Source organism: Notechis scutatus, chromosome 1, assembly GCF_049901735.1.
Source record: "Notechis scutatus isolate UNSWTSFEM ecotype Mainland chromosome 1, rNotScu1.2, whole genome shotgun sequence".
Taxonomy (NCBI): Eukaryota; Metazoa; Chordata; class Lepidosauria; order Squamata; family Elapidae; genus Notechis; species Notechis scutatus.
The window spans coordinates 199244161-199259391 of NC_142009.1; the positions used below are offsets into that span (position 1 = coordinate 199244161).

Below are 15231 nucleotides of genomic sequence, written 5' to 3' on the forward strand. Positions count from 1 at the left end.
TATATGGATCTGAAGGGGCCTGGAATTGCATTCATTATAAACTGATTAGTCTTCCAAGATGGTGCCTTCCATATGATACCATTTTGGTGTTTTTCCAGAAAGGTGTATTTAATAGCACAGCAGCTTTCCTGCCAATGGGAAGACTAGGCTAGCTGTCCAAACTGTCTGACTATAAATAACAAAACTTGGAACGATGACACAGACTTTCTAATATTATCATCGTATTCTGAGTTTCCTTGCTTTGTGAAGGCTGTTCTATATTTCATGTCAGATATGTATTTTAAGTTAAGTAAAAGTTGATGCAGTAAAGAGGAGATCCTCACTTTATTTTACATCTCTCAATGTTGCAAACGAAAAACACAGGAATAGAACGTAACTCCAATTAAAATTCTAGGTTTTTAAAAAAAACGTAAATGGTATATTTAAATTGTTTTGATGCGTAAGGCTATCTGAGGCCATCTGGAAAACAACCCTGCTCTGAAAAAGCTGCTGCCTCATATCCGTGGGAATGTGGGCTTTGTGTTCACCAAGGAGGATCTGACTGAAATCAGGGCTATGCTGCTGGCCAACAAGGTGCCAGCTGCTGCCCGGGCTGGAGCAATTGCCCCCTGTGATGTCCTTGTGCCAGCTCAAAACACTGGCCTGGGTCCTGAGAAGACCTTTCCCCCCCCCAAGCTTTGGGCATCACCACCAAAATCTTTGAACTGGGTGACACCATTGAAATCTCGAGCGACGTGCAGCTGATCAAAACTGAAGACAAAGTGGGCGCCAGCGAAGCCACTCTGCTGAACATGTTGAACCTCTCGCCCTTCTCCTTCGGGCTCATCATCCAGCAAGTCTTCGATAATGGCAGCATTTACAACCTGGAAGTCCTGGATATCACTGAGGAAACTTTGCACAAGCGCTTTCTGGAAGGCGTCCGTAACGTAGCCAGCATTTGCCTGCAGATCGGCCAACCTACTGTGGCCTCCCTGCCCCATTCCATCATCAATGGGTACAAGCGAGTCCTGGCTGTGGCCGTGGAGACAAACTACTCTCTCCCATTAGCTGAAAAGGTGAAGGCCTTCCTGGCTGATCTATCAGCTTTTGCTGCTGCTGCTCCGGCAGTGACCGAAGCAGATGGTCCTGCTGCAGCAGCTCCAGCCAAAGAAGAAGCCAAGGAAGAATCCAAAGAGTCTGATGAAGACATGGGCTTTAGGCTTTTTGACTAACCACCTGTCCTAGGCTGAGTAGAGTGAAATTCAAAAGAAATAAATAAAAAAGTATACTTCTTTACCACATCCTTTGGAAGTGGAAATAAATAAATAAATTGTTTTGAATAGTGGATAAAAGTAAGGAGGTTAATGTCTGCATGTGGCTACACAACAGGGAGAAAAGAAAGCTAAATTCATTGAAATAATTATGTACTCTGCTGTATAAATATGCACTATATCACTAGACCCAGGAGAAATAATGCTGTATCAATTTTAAAAAAAACAAACCTATTTCTAAAATAATCAACATTCTATCCAGAAGTTATCTAAGATAAAACTTTATCTGAGATAAAACTAGAATTATGGCTACGTTTAGCATATGATTTTATTGGATCGGATGAGTGCTGCCTTTGTGTATATTACACTTAAATGACTCTGTACAAAACGATGGGATTATTACTATTAGTACTGAGGTTCAACTAAGATGGCCAATATGCAGTGATAAAGAAGAGAAAAAGAGAGATTAATTTAGAAAACACTGTCTAGATTTCACTTGTTTTACATTGTTGTACATGCCCATGCATGAACACCACATCCCCACACTGTGGCCCTTGCCTCTGAAACCCCATTCTATTAGAATAAACAACAAGCAATGGATGCTTCCATAGTTGAAAACCCACTGTGATTACCTATGTATAAGAGGAAGGAAGGAAGGAAAGAAGGAAGGAAGGAAGGAAGGAAGGAAGGAAGGAAGGAAGGAAGGAAGGAAAGAAAGAAAGAAAGAAAGAAAGAAAGAAAGAAAGAAAGAAAGAAAGAAAGAAAGAAAGAAAGAAAGAAAGAAAGAAAGAAAGAAAGAAAGAGTGAGGGAAGGGCAGGGCAGAAGAGGAGGGGACGAGTAAGGGAAGAAGAGAGTAGAGAAGAGAAAAGAAGAGAAGGAGCCAAAATGTCTGCGAGCCAAAATGAAAGGAAACAAACATGGGTCATTCTCTGATAAAGCAGATAAAGTTTTCTGAGTCTTTATTATTATGAGTAGATGCTGAAACATGGGGGCTTTGGAGACTCCTACAGAGACCTACTTCAGCAGTCAACAGAAACATCAGTGAACAAACTTTTTTTAAATAAAGCTTCTGCGGTGATCATGATAGGAAAGGCATCTGTTTTCACTCAGTGGCACAATAAACAATCCTATCATTTTTGTATAATTGGCTGTTTGTTTCCAAGGAATAGTGGAGAACAAGCTTCAATCTTTAGTCCTTTCCTTATATTCCAAGGGTGAAAGAAGTAAATCACCATCAGGTGGACCAATACTCAAAGTTTGCCTTAGCTTCTGAAGGGGGTGACTTGCATGCTTCCAATTTTCTCTCTGCCACTAGAACACTCCTGGGTTTGATTCTCATGCTCTTTGGCCAGAGCCAAACATTTTTATTCATCAGACTTACGTTTGTGAACCCCATCGTTGCGCCAGGAGGAACCATTCATGCCATTAAGTTGATAAGTAGCCTATTTCCTAACCTGAAAATACTTGTCCCCTTCCCATCCAATAGCAGAGCCGAGAATGCCGGGAGCTGCAGTCCTACACATTTCAAAGGGCTCCAGCTTGGGGGAAGGCAAGTCTAAAAGAAAGCTGTCCTGGTTGACTAACTTGAAAAGTAAAAGTGTTAATTATTCAGTGGCTGTATCTTAATGTTGCTGTTGAGGCAGGTACCATATTTATCTTAAAGTACCCCAGAGCAAAAGAACCTGCGAAGACGACAGGTAACTCTGGAACCATATTTATCATGTAAATAGCTCAGAAAAGGATACTTCCAGTTACATCTTTTAAATACAAAAATGCATGCATTTCACTATTTTGTAAATGCCAGGGAGATGCAGCATCCGTTAGAGTTAACAGTGCGGCACTTTTGTGTTCAGTAGCATGAATCATTAATCATGAGACAGGCCATATTCTTGTACTGCTTCTGCTTTCATTACTTGGCCTAATTAAACAGTTCTCTGAACTGGAATCTCAGATTCCTCTGTTACAGATTATCATTAATTATGGTGAAAGTGCTCAGAGATGTTGGACTCAATTATATTCTGCTCAACCTTGGCACTGGGTGATTCATTGCACAGCCTGCTTTGCAGATGTACTCTTTTCTTATCTTGCACTCCCACTTTTGTAAATTGGGCTCTGCCAGCCAACAAACTAAGAGTTATGTGCTGCGTTTTCATTAAAAACATGTTGGAGAAGCACAGACCAATTAAGGATTCTGTATTTTATATGAAGTGATGAAGTGAATGCTGGATTCTGGGTGTATTTTGCTCAGCGAAGAAAAAGGGGGGGAAATCCCCTCCAAAATGCAAGAGAGATACACAGAGACCTTCTTCGTTTCTTGCGATTTAAGTTTTAGAACTTTGGTGTACATTCTGAACAGAACTTCTTACAGCAGAGTATAGTCACACAAACATATATATTGATTTTATCTTAAATTTAAGAACAGTTGCATACACCAGATTTTCAAACACTCACATCCAAACCTCCTTCATGGACACTGACAAGGACTGAAAAATGGGAGTGTGCATTAATACGTATAATCCATAGTGCAAACCTATACCTGTCTACTCTTCACAAATATCTTATTTAGTTCAATATTTCTGACACCTCCCAAATAAGGTACTGCTTCTTTAACCAGTAACAGGGTCTGGTTAATCCTGGTAGAAAGTGACAGTAGGTAGTTTCCAGTTTAGTTTGCATCCAACACACTTCCAGCCAATCCTGAGATCCAGATCAGAGCAAACACATATGCCACAAATAAATAAATCTAGCTTGGTGTCTGTTTATTAACCATTGGCAAAAACTGATAACTGTTAATTGGCAAAATGGCACACAAGGCAGGCAAGAACAGGGAGAGAGAGAGAGAGAAGCAGGAACAATAGGCAATACTTTGCATTATCTATAAAGACACAAAACTTTCCAGAGCCCATGGAAACACTATTGCAGGTAATTGTCCCAAAGAGAGGAGTCTTTGGTTATTTCAGCCTTAATTCTTTTTTGTTCAAAGCAACAGAACAGAGATGGAAAGTAGGACATCAGGTGATCCCTCCTGTATTCTGCACCATTAAAGAAACAGTTAGGGGGAGAGGATGAGGTATCAGATACAAATCTGAGCAGTTGATGTAGGCCTAGACACTCAGAGTCCTTCAGGAAAACAAAACTCTCTCTCTCTCTCTCTCTCTCTCTCTCTGTCTCATTCTCGTTTCCCCCAAAACATGCATGTATCAGCCACAACAGTTTGGATCGCTCAGTAAAATTATGGAAGTTTAAACTGCAATGAACTGCTTTTTAAAAATATAATAAAATAAAAGAGGCACAAAAAGGGTACTACTTTATAAAGAGGAATGAGGGGGGGAAAAGAAAAATATATTTAAAAAATAGAAAAGAGGAAAAATCGTTTAAACATTAATGAAAGCTGTTTACTTACAAATTATTCTCTCCCCTCCCCCACAGCTGTTGACCGGGCAACCAATATCTTACTCCCACCCGCCCCGATTTCTACTTGAATCATTCCATCAATTAAATGTTTATTCTCTTGTAAAATTCATACTGTAAATGCCTTATATAAAGATATATATGGGAACCATTCTTGCTTGAATTTAATTAATCTTTCCTTGTGAATATATGCCATTAATTTAACCGCTGATATGTATTCTCCAAATTTGGACTTCCAGTTTGATTTTCCCATTGTTGTATCATTATTGCTTCTTTAAAATTCTGCATCCAGTTATCATACAAACATTAACTTGTTCTGTCTTTATGTTTTATTAACAGTTATTAACAGTTTATATATGCATTCTAATAAATGGTCTTGATTGTGTATGAACATTTCAAATTCTGTCATCTTTTTAAAAAGACCTCCTTCTTTTCCAAGATTACTTTTTATACTTTTGGCATTTGTAAATATATCAGCCATGAAAGATTTTTTTTACCTTTGTTTGATAATTTTTGCTGTGCTTTTAATCTATTTATGGAATCTGAATGTACTATATCTGTAATTATCTTTTCCTTGCTGTGACCGTCCACAGCGTTACAAACCAGAACATTTTTGAAGGTCAAGCTAATGGTGAAATTACTGGACTTATTTGCTTTAAAGCGTTTCATATTTTTCTCCTCCTCACTCTGGGAGACACAAAAAATAAAATAAAAAAATAATGCAAATGGTAAAAAAAAAACTTATTACCTTTTAATTGTTGCTTTCTTTTCTTTCCTTGTACTATAACTACCTGTGAAGTCCACTGACTAGACCACTACCTTCTAATACTATTTGGTGATTTTATCTCTTTTGATATTCATGACAAGCAATTTAATGTAACATTTGGAAAAGCAAGATCTCTTTTATACTGTATATTAGGTAAAATCTTAAACCTTACTCTGAATCCACCCCAGCCCCAATATAAATTTGTTGGCTGCCAAAATTTTGTCTGGGGTTGAAATTGAAATGCCATTCAGCACCAAGTGTGGTAAAAAAAACACAACAAAGCAAAAAAAAGCAAAAACCCTACCATACCTCAAGTTCAGTGTTCTGTGTTAATACAAGATATCAAAGAAAAGTCCGTAATAGTTTTATGGGTGATTGATATCATTGGTTGATTAAGCATGCCTGTGACATTGCATTATAGCTTAGTTGCCTTGTTGCAATTCATGCATGCTCATTGGAACCAATCCTCAACTTAAGACCACAATTGAGTGCAGAATTTACGTTGCCGAATGCAAAAAAAATTGTTAAGTGAGTTTTGCCCCGTTTTTACAACTTTTCTTGCCACGTTCGTTAAATGAATCACTGCAGTTGTCAAATTAATAATGTGGCTGTTGAGTGAATCTGGCTTCCCCATGGATTTTGCTTGTCAGAAGGTCGCAAAAGGGGATCACGTGACCCGGGGACACTGCAACCGCCATAAATGTGAATCAGTCGCCAAGCATCCAAATGTAAATCACATGACCATGGGGATGCTGCAATGGTCACAAGTGTGAAAAATAGTCGTAAGTCACTTATTTCAATGTTGTTGTTGTTGTAACTTTGAATGGTCACAAAATGAACTGTTGTAAATCAAGGACTACCTGTAGTTCTTCTACAGATTTCGATAAACCAAGCAGCAGAAAAGCCTACCCTTCACTATAGCGTTTTTTCTATGCTCGGTAGAAAACATTGGGGAAGCTGTTCCCATCAACACGTATGAATTGAGTTCAATCTTATTAGCAAGTTGTCTAATGAAGTTGCTTGGCATTTTGCAACTTGATTGACAGAATAAGTTCTGTTGGTTCAGAAAAGTTGCTTTACTACTACTAGGATTAACTTCTCAAATAGGCCTTATTCTGGAGAGCATGTTTTCACCAATGGTGGGATTCAAATTTTTTTTTACTACGGGTTCTGTGGGTGTGGCTTGGTGAGCATGGCATGGCTTGGTGGGCGAAGCTTGGTGGGCATGGCAAAGGAGGGATACTGTAAAATCTCCATTCCCTCCACACTCCTGGGGGAACGTTACTGCAAAATCCCTATTCCCACTAACCTGCTTTCCAGCTCCGTTCTCCTGTGCAGGGGAACAAAAGAAGGCCCAGCCAATCAGCTGGGACTCGGGAGGCAGAGAATAGATAGGGGCGGGGCCAATCAGAGGGGGTATTTGCTGGTTTTTTGAACTACTCAAAATTTCCACTACCGGTTCTCCAGAACTGGTCAGAACCTGCTGAATACCACCTCTGGTTTTCACTCATCTTTCTATCAACCCTATAGAAAGCTGGGTTGTGGACCAGTCCATGTCTGTTAGGAACTGGGCTGTGCAAACAGTGGGCGGGCGAGTGACCAAAGTTTCTACTACTACTAATAACTAGACAACTCATGACCCACTAGGTCATCATTTCAGAGATTTTACCTTACTCACTTAAACTAAAACAGAGTGACCACGGGTGGGCAAAAATTCAGTGGGAGGGGGAGTGACTTCCGACTTCCTGCCAGCTTTCCCATTGATTTTCCTTGGGGGAAGCTGGCAAGGAGCATCAGCAATCTTCTTTCATTCCTTCCTCCCACCCTTCTGTCTTTCCTTCCTTCCTTTCTTCCTTCCCTCCCTCCCTTCTTCCATCCTCCTTCCTTCATACCCAGCAGTGTAGTAGCAACTAGCAGCACTAAAACAACCACAACTTTCCCAATGTTCAATCCCTTGGCTCCAAAATTGTTATCTTATGACACACCCAATTAAAGCCATGACAATGGGCACTTCAATGGTGTCTGTATATGTATATATATAATAAATATAATATAATAAATATAATAAATATAATAAATATAACATAACATAACATAACATAACATAACATAACATAACATAACATAACATAACATAACATAACATAACATAACATAACATAACATAACATAACATAACATAAGTTCCTATGTGAGGTTTCAGCATTCAGCCTTTATGCTGAGCAGGACAATTACAACAGCAGCCTTCAGCTGTTTGACTCCCAAGCTGATACTGGCTGGAAATGAAGCCAGCTTAAGATCTGTGCAGATTTCAAGCTTTCGCAATGTTGTTAGCCAGGTGGATGGGGATTAACACAGTGCCTGACTGATGGTGTCCTCTGTTTGTTTATCCCTGCTATAATCACTTGTCTTTCCATGGGGGATGAGCCTTTGAGGACATGGGATGTCTACTGGCATGAGAAAACAATGTCCAGCGATCACAGAATCATAGAGTTGAAACAGACTTTTGACTTCATCTGGATCAAACATCTTTATACGCAGACTTCACCAGATGGAGTATATAGAAATCATATTGACTTTCATTGCAAAAAAAAAAAGAGGTGGAAGAGCTCAGTTTTATAGCATCAAAGACATGACCAGGTGCTGACTGTGGAACAAATCAGAAATTGCTCATGCAAGTTTCAAGTTAAGCTAAAGAAGAAGAAAGCCAGACAGTTCCCATGATATGACCTTAAGTACTCTAGTAATAGAAGATGAAGTTAGATTAGCACTCTGGTCATTACCAAGTGAGAAGGTTCCAGAAATGGATGAAATATCCACTGAAATACAGCAAGCAACATAAAAAGAACCAGTCAACATTCTAACCAAGCTATGCCAGCAAATCTGGAGAACAACACAAAAGCCAACAGATTGGAAGAGGTCAATCAACATTCCAAACCAAAACAAGAAGACTTAACAGAGGGTGCAAATTATCATACAATATCCTTCATTTCACATGCTAGCAGAATAATGCTTAGGCTCAGATTAGAGCCTTAAATGAAAACAGAGGTGCCAGATGTCCAATCTGGCTTTCAGAATGACCAAGGAACAATATGACCCAGCAAATAACCAATGCACAATTATTGCTGGTCTTTGTTTCTATGCTGAATAATTGGGAAAGCAAACCAATACCAAAAGAAGTCATTGTGTGCTTCAGTGATTGTAGAAAAGCTTTCTGTGTTGATCACATCAAGCTGTAGAAAGTGTTCAGAATAAGAGGAATCCCAGAACATCTCATCATCCTTACGGGGATCTTATATATGGGTCAGGAAGCCACAGTATGGACAGGACATGGGAAAAGAAGCTGGTTCCAAGTTGCCAAAGGAGTGCTACAAAACTGCATATTCTTCCCTTATTTATTCATTCAATCTGTATATGGAATCTATATCAGGGGTATCCAACTCAATTTCATTGAGGGCCACATCAGCATTATTGGTGCCTTCAAAGGGCCAGTAGCCAGGTCAATGTGACTAGGTGGGCGTGGTTAGGAACGTGTTGCTGGGTGGCTGTGGCCGGCTCGATGCCACTCACTGGGCATGGCTGACTCGGGTCTTAGATCTCAGCTGACTCAGCCTGCAGGCCTGCCCTGGAGACAGCAAGGGGTCACTCCCATTCCCTCAGCCCGGCCCCCTAGGCACACACACAGGAGGCAGTGAGTGTCTGGGGCCTAGCGTCCTCGTTGACTATCCTGCCCTGCAGACTGATCACGTCCTGAGTGCTTGCCTTTCACCTGGGATGCCAGCCCTCGTGCCCTTGCAGTCTCCTGTGCACATGGCTGCAGTGGGGTGGGACAGGGCCTAGGTGATGGGGCGGCCCCTTGCTGTCTCCAGGGCAGCCCCACAGATTTAAGGATGACTGTATTCCAGACCAGATGGCTGCCATGAAGTTGTAGATCAGTGTGTGTCCGGGCTGAGCTGGGGCCGAGACAGCGGGCCAAATTAACCACATTGTGGGCTGGATCTGGCCCACGGGCCTTGTGTTTGACATGTCTGATCTATATCAAGTGAAACTGGATTGGAAGAAGATCCAATGTGGTTTTAGAATTGGAGTGGGGGGGGGGAATCAATAACCTGTGCTGATAATAGTACCGAGACTGAAAATGCACCTGCAAGCCCTAATACTAAACCTCCAACAGCACAGTGTAAAATTTTGGGCCCCAAAATTAAATATAAAGAAGACAACACTAATGACTACAAATCAAACAACCAGCCTTAGAATTGACAATGAAGATGGTGGATAGCATCGGCCTTTTAGGATCATCCATCAATAGTAAAGAAACAAGCAGTCAGGAAATATGCTGCAGATTAGTACCATGGATCACGAAAAAGCAATCAGAGTTCTCATTCCAGGCACAAATGACCGGGTTCACCTTATTTCGGATAAATTATGCAAAAATCCAGATGTCCGGAAAAGGATCTAAGGCTAGGAATGGAAGAAGGAAAGAGATGAAGAAGATGATGATGGCCAGCAGGAAGGTAGAGGGACTCAGAGGTGATGAGTGCACCTTTGCGAGATTTGCGGTGAAAAAAAAACCAGGTTATGGAGAGATAGGGGTATAGGAAATCTATCTATGTGGTCACTGGGAGTTGAAAAGGACTTGATGGCACATAATCAATTAATCACTCAATTTATATGTTGCATTCAATATCTGAGGCAGTGGGACACTCGGTATCAGCTAGAGGGCTAAGTACAAAGGCAGTTTCTAAAATTTGCAGCTCTCAAGCCTGTGGATATAAGATGATTTATCAGATCATAAAACGAATTGGCAGTTTGTGTCATAGTAAAAAGATACTAATTATATGTGCTGTTTCTTTCCACCCTTCAGGAAAGTACCAAGTACATTTCACATTAAGTGTGGTTTGTGGCAGAAGCACCTGCAAAATTGAAAGTATTTGTCAGAATGATGAAACAGGCATTGCAATGTTGTGATGCAAACTCCACCTCTTATGCATATGTGTGCAATGTCATGACACATGTACCAAAGAAATGGGATTTGTGTCACAACGCTCATCTCATCACTGTCCTCCCCTTGCCACTCTGTCCCCAGTAGACCCCAATGTTTGCAGACCAGGTTCAGTGGCAGCTGCATATACAATGTTGGTCTTAAAGTTTATTAGCTAATAAAAGCAATATTAATCCTCACATTCAACCTAAATTGTACTAGAATACGAAAGATGGATTCTCTCGTTCTCCAGAAGCAAACACAATGGACCTATCAAACAGATAAAAGAATGCCATTTATTTTGCTAAAAATAATTCTGGCTATGTACTTTTATAACAGATCATATATTAATTGATTGGAAAGATGTTCCAGGAGAAAGATGCAGAAATCTATACTTTGGAGGGGGGGAAATGGCATGTACATATGGAGCACTTGACAGAGAATCAAATAGAGAAATGATAAAAAAGAAAATATAAAATCCTATCTGAGAAATATGAGGCAGGGGGAGTGGGAAAAAGCATGTGTGGTTATGAAGAGTCAAATTTTATTTTATTCCCAGACATGAGAATAAAAAACTCAAAAGCCCTTGGCCTAATTTTCAAAAGTCTTCTGATAAATTTAGGTCTCTAGTGCAGGGGTATCAAACTCAAGGCCCTGAGCCTGATCCAGCTCACAGGGTGCTCAGATCTGGCTTGGAGGACCACCCTAGAAACAGCGAGGGACTGGCCCGCAGTGGAAATGGAGCTCAGGGGAAATGGAGCTCAGGAGGGTTGTGTGCAGCCCTCCTGAGCTCCATTTTATCTGGCAGAGGGTTGCAGGAGGTGGTCGCAGCCGGAAACGGAGCTAGGGGGCCCGTTTTTGCTGGCAGAGCACTCGGGCTGCCACAGGCACCCCCGACACAAATGACGTCAAGCTGGCCACGCCCACCCTGGCCACGCCCACCCAGGAGCCCCGAGGTCAAATACAACCCTAATTACAACCCTCAATGTAATTGAGTTTGACACCCCTGCTTTAGCGGATGGAAAGAAGAAGATGAGAGAGGGGTGATGAGTATGGACCTCGGATCATTTAAAGGTCACTTTAGGAGAAAAACAGAGTTTGCTTTCTCCCACCTGATGACCATAAATGGCTCCCTCTCCCTTCAGAAAATAATAATCAGTGTTACAATTCAATGTTACTATTTTTAGATATTTTAACTGTATGGGTGTAACCCAAGGTAAAAAAAAATATGATGAAATAATTTTTGAAATTTTCTTAAGTGCTAGGTCCCGACTAGCTCTGCCACACAACATGCCGTCCTTAGTAGATGCTGCCTCCATGAACAACTTGATAGGCCTTTCCCACCCAGTCTCTCAGATTCCTTGTGAGGAGAAGAGATGGTGGTTTTTCAGCTCAGGAACCCATGTGTCAGGGGCTCAGCATGGGTCTTCTCCAGTGGTGGGATTCAATTTTTTTTCTGTGGGCGTGGCTTGGCGGGCATGGCAGGGGAAGGATACTGTAAAATCTCCAGTCAGAGGTGGAATTTGCTGGTTCTCCAAACTACTCAAAATTTCCACTACCGGTTCTCCAGAACTGGTCAGAACCTGCTGAATACCACCTCTGGTCTTCTCCTGTTCATCATCCAGGACCTTCAAGAAACATCACAATTGTGTTTGGCTTCCCATTAGAGTTTGCTGTTAGAGAATGGACTGGCTTTAAGTGCACAACCACAATACTGCATTTGACTATCAGGAATGGAAAACTGGCCACCTGTAAGACCTTAGACCAAAGATCTTCAAACATGACAGCTTTAAGACTCCAACTCCCAGAATTCCTGAGCTAACATGACTGGAGGAGGAATTCTGGGAGTTGAAGTGCACAAGTCTTAAAGCTGCCAAGTTTGAAGACCCCTGCCTTAGACCCTCTCCCCCACTCACCCTCCCCCACTCACCATCATTCGCCTGCCACTCATTCTCCATTCTGCCACCACACCACACCACACAGGAATTTCCTTTCTTTCCTCTCAAGGATGCTGACCATGTTACTAGGGTTTGAAAGAAGGATGCATAGATTGTGCCCTGTCTATCCATTTCATTATTGCACAGTTTGTTTCTGGAGCTGAGATTCCTGCAATATGTCACTATCCCAACTGATGGAGGTTACAGTTGACAACTTCCACAACAGCTTCATTTACTCCTTATTGTCTCCAGATCATCCTTGACTTACAACCATTCACTGAAAAAAAAAAAGACTTATGACCATTTTTTTCTTAGTTACAACCATGGAAGTATCCCCACGGTCATGTCACTGACATTTGGATACTTGGCAAATGGCCCGTATTTATGACGGTCGCAGTGTCCCAGGGTCATGCAAACTTCTGACAAGCAAAGTCAATGGGGAAGCCAGAGTCACGTAACAACTGTGTTACTAACTTAACAACAGCAATGATTCACTTAACAACTGTGGCAAGAAAGGTTGTAAAATGGGTCCAAGCTCACTAGATCAGGGGTCTTCAATCTTGTCAACTTTAAGACTTGTGAACTTCAATTCCCAGAGTTGAAGTCCACAAGTCTTAAGATTGCCAAGACAGTGTCAAGATTCCGGCAGTTACTCCAATTAAATCATGAGCCTCGAGCCACACTCCCAAAACTAAAGAGGATTTATTTGAAGCTACCATTCTACGTCCAGCACTAACCTGGGCATAGCCAACTCTGAGATACGTAATTCACTGTCAGATAACAGATAATCAGAGTTGGAAGGGACCTTGTAGGTCATCTACTCCAAACCCCCATCCAAGCGGGAGACCCTACACCATTTCTGACAAAGGGCAGTCCAATCTCTTCTTGAAGGTCTCAAGTGATGACGCTCCCACAACTTCCGAGGGCAAGCTGTTCCTTTGGTTGATTGTTCTCACTGTCAGAAAGTGTCTCCTTATTTCCAGGTTAATCTCTCCTTGTTCAGTTTCCATCCATTATTCTTTGTCTGGCCTACAGGCGCTTTAGAAAATAGCTTGACCCCATCCTCCCTGTGGCAGCCCCTCAAATATTAGAAGACTGCTATCATGTGTCACCTTGTCCTTCTCTTCACTAGACTAGCCAACCCCAGTTCCTGTAACCGTTCTTCATATGTTTTAGCCTCCAGTCCCCTAATCATCCTGGTTGCTCTTCTCTGCACTTTTTCTAGAGTCTCAACATCTTTTTTATAATGTGGTGACCAAAACTGGATGTAGTACTCTTAAGTGTGGTCTTACTAAGGCTTTATAGAGTGGTATTAGTACTTCCCTTGATCTTGATTGTATCCCTCTGTTAATACAACTTAGGATTGCATTAGCTTTTTGGGCTGCTGCTGCACACTGCTGGCTCATATTTAGCTGGCTGTCCACTAGGACTCCAAGATCCCTCTCACAGTTACTGCAATTGAGCCTGGATTCACCCAGTCTATATGTGTACTTTTGGTTTTTCTTGCCTAAGTGTAGGACTTTACTTTTCTCTACTTTGAATTTCATTTTGTTAGATACGGCTCAGTGTTTAGTCTATCAAGATCCATCTGCATCTTGAGCCTATCTTCTTGGGTGTTAGTTATTCCTGCCAGCTTAGTATCATCTGCAAATTTGGTAAGTTCTCCTTCTATTCTCTCATCTAAGTCGTTAATGAAGATATTGAAGAGTACTGGGCCTAAGACGGAACCTTGTGGCACCCTACTGTTTACTTCCCTCCATGTAGACTTAGACCCATTAAGGACTACTCGTTGAGTACGGTTTGCCAGCCAGTTGCGAATCCATCTAGTGGTGGTGCTATCTATTCCACTTTTTTCTAGCTTACTAAGAAGTAGGTCGTGGTCTACTTTGTCAAATGCTTTACTGAAATCTAAATACACTGCTCAAAAAAATAAAGGGAACGCAAAAATAAGACATCCTAGATCTGAATGAATGAAATATTCTCATTAAATACTTTGTTCATTACATAGTTGAATGTGCTGACAACAAAATCACACAAAAATTATCAATGGAAATCAAATTTAGCAACCCATGGAGGTCTGGATTTGGAGTTACACTCAAAATTAAAGTGGAAAACAACACTACAGGCTGATCCAACTTTGATGTAATGTCCTTAAAACAAGTCAAAATGAGGCTCAGTAGTGTGTGTGGCCTCCATGTGCCTGTATGTCCTCCCTACAACACCTGGGCATGCTCCTGATGAGGTGGCAGATGGTCTCCTGAGGAATCTCCTCCCACATCTGGACTAAATCATCCCCCAACTCTGGGACAGTCTGTGGTGCAACGTGGCGTTGGTGGATGGAGCAAGACATGATGTCCCAGATGTGCTCAATTGGATTCAGGTCTGGGGAACGGGCGGGCCAGTCCATAGCATCAATGCCTTCATCTTGCAGGAACTGCTGACATTGCTAGCATTGTCTTGCATAGGAGGAACCCAGGGCCAACCGCACCAGCATATGGTCTCACAAGGGGTCTGAGGATCTCATCTTGGTACCTAATGGCAGTCAGGCTACCTCTGGCAAGCACATAGAGGGCTGTGCGCCCCACTAAAGAAATGCCACTCCACACCATTACTGACCCACTGCCAAACTGGTCATGCTGGAGGATGTTGCAGGCAGCAGAACGTTCTCCACGGCGTCTCCAGAACCTGTCACGTCTGTCACATGTGCTCAGTGTGAACCTGCTTTCATCTGTAAAGAGCACAGGGCGCCAGTGGTGAATTTGCCAATCTTGGTGTTCTCTGGCAAATGCCAAACGTCCTGCACGGTGTTGGGCTGTAAGCTCAACCCCCACCTGTGGACGTCAGGCCCTCATGCCACCCTCATGGAGTCTGTTTCTGACCATTTG

The 15231-nt window shown here is 41.8% G+C and overlaps 1 pseudogene across 1 annotated transcript; it reads left to right on the forward strand.

The window, feature by feature from the left end:
* The first annotated feature begins 435 nt into the window (after positions 1-435).
* Positions 436-1280, forward strand: LOC113420237 (large ribosomal subunit protein uL10 pseudogene; annotated as a pseudogene). The gene has a single exon (XR_015746540.1). The product of XR_015746540.1 is annotated as a large ribosomal subunit protein uL10 pseudogene (transcript).
* Positions 1281-15231: the final 13951 nt, after the last annotated feature.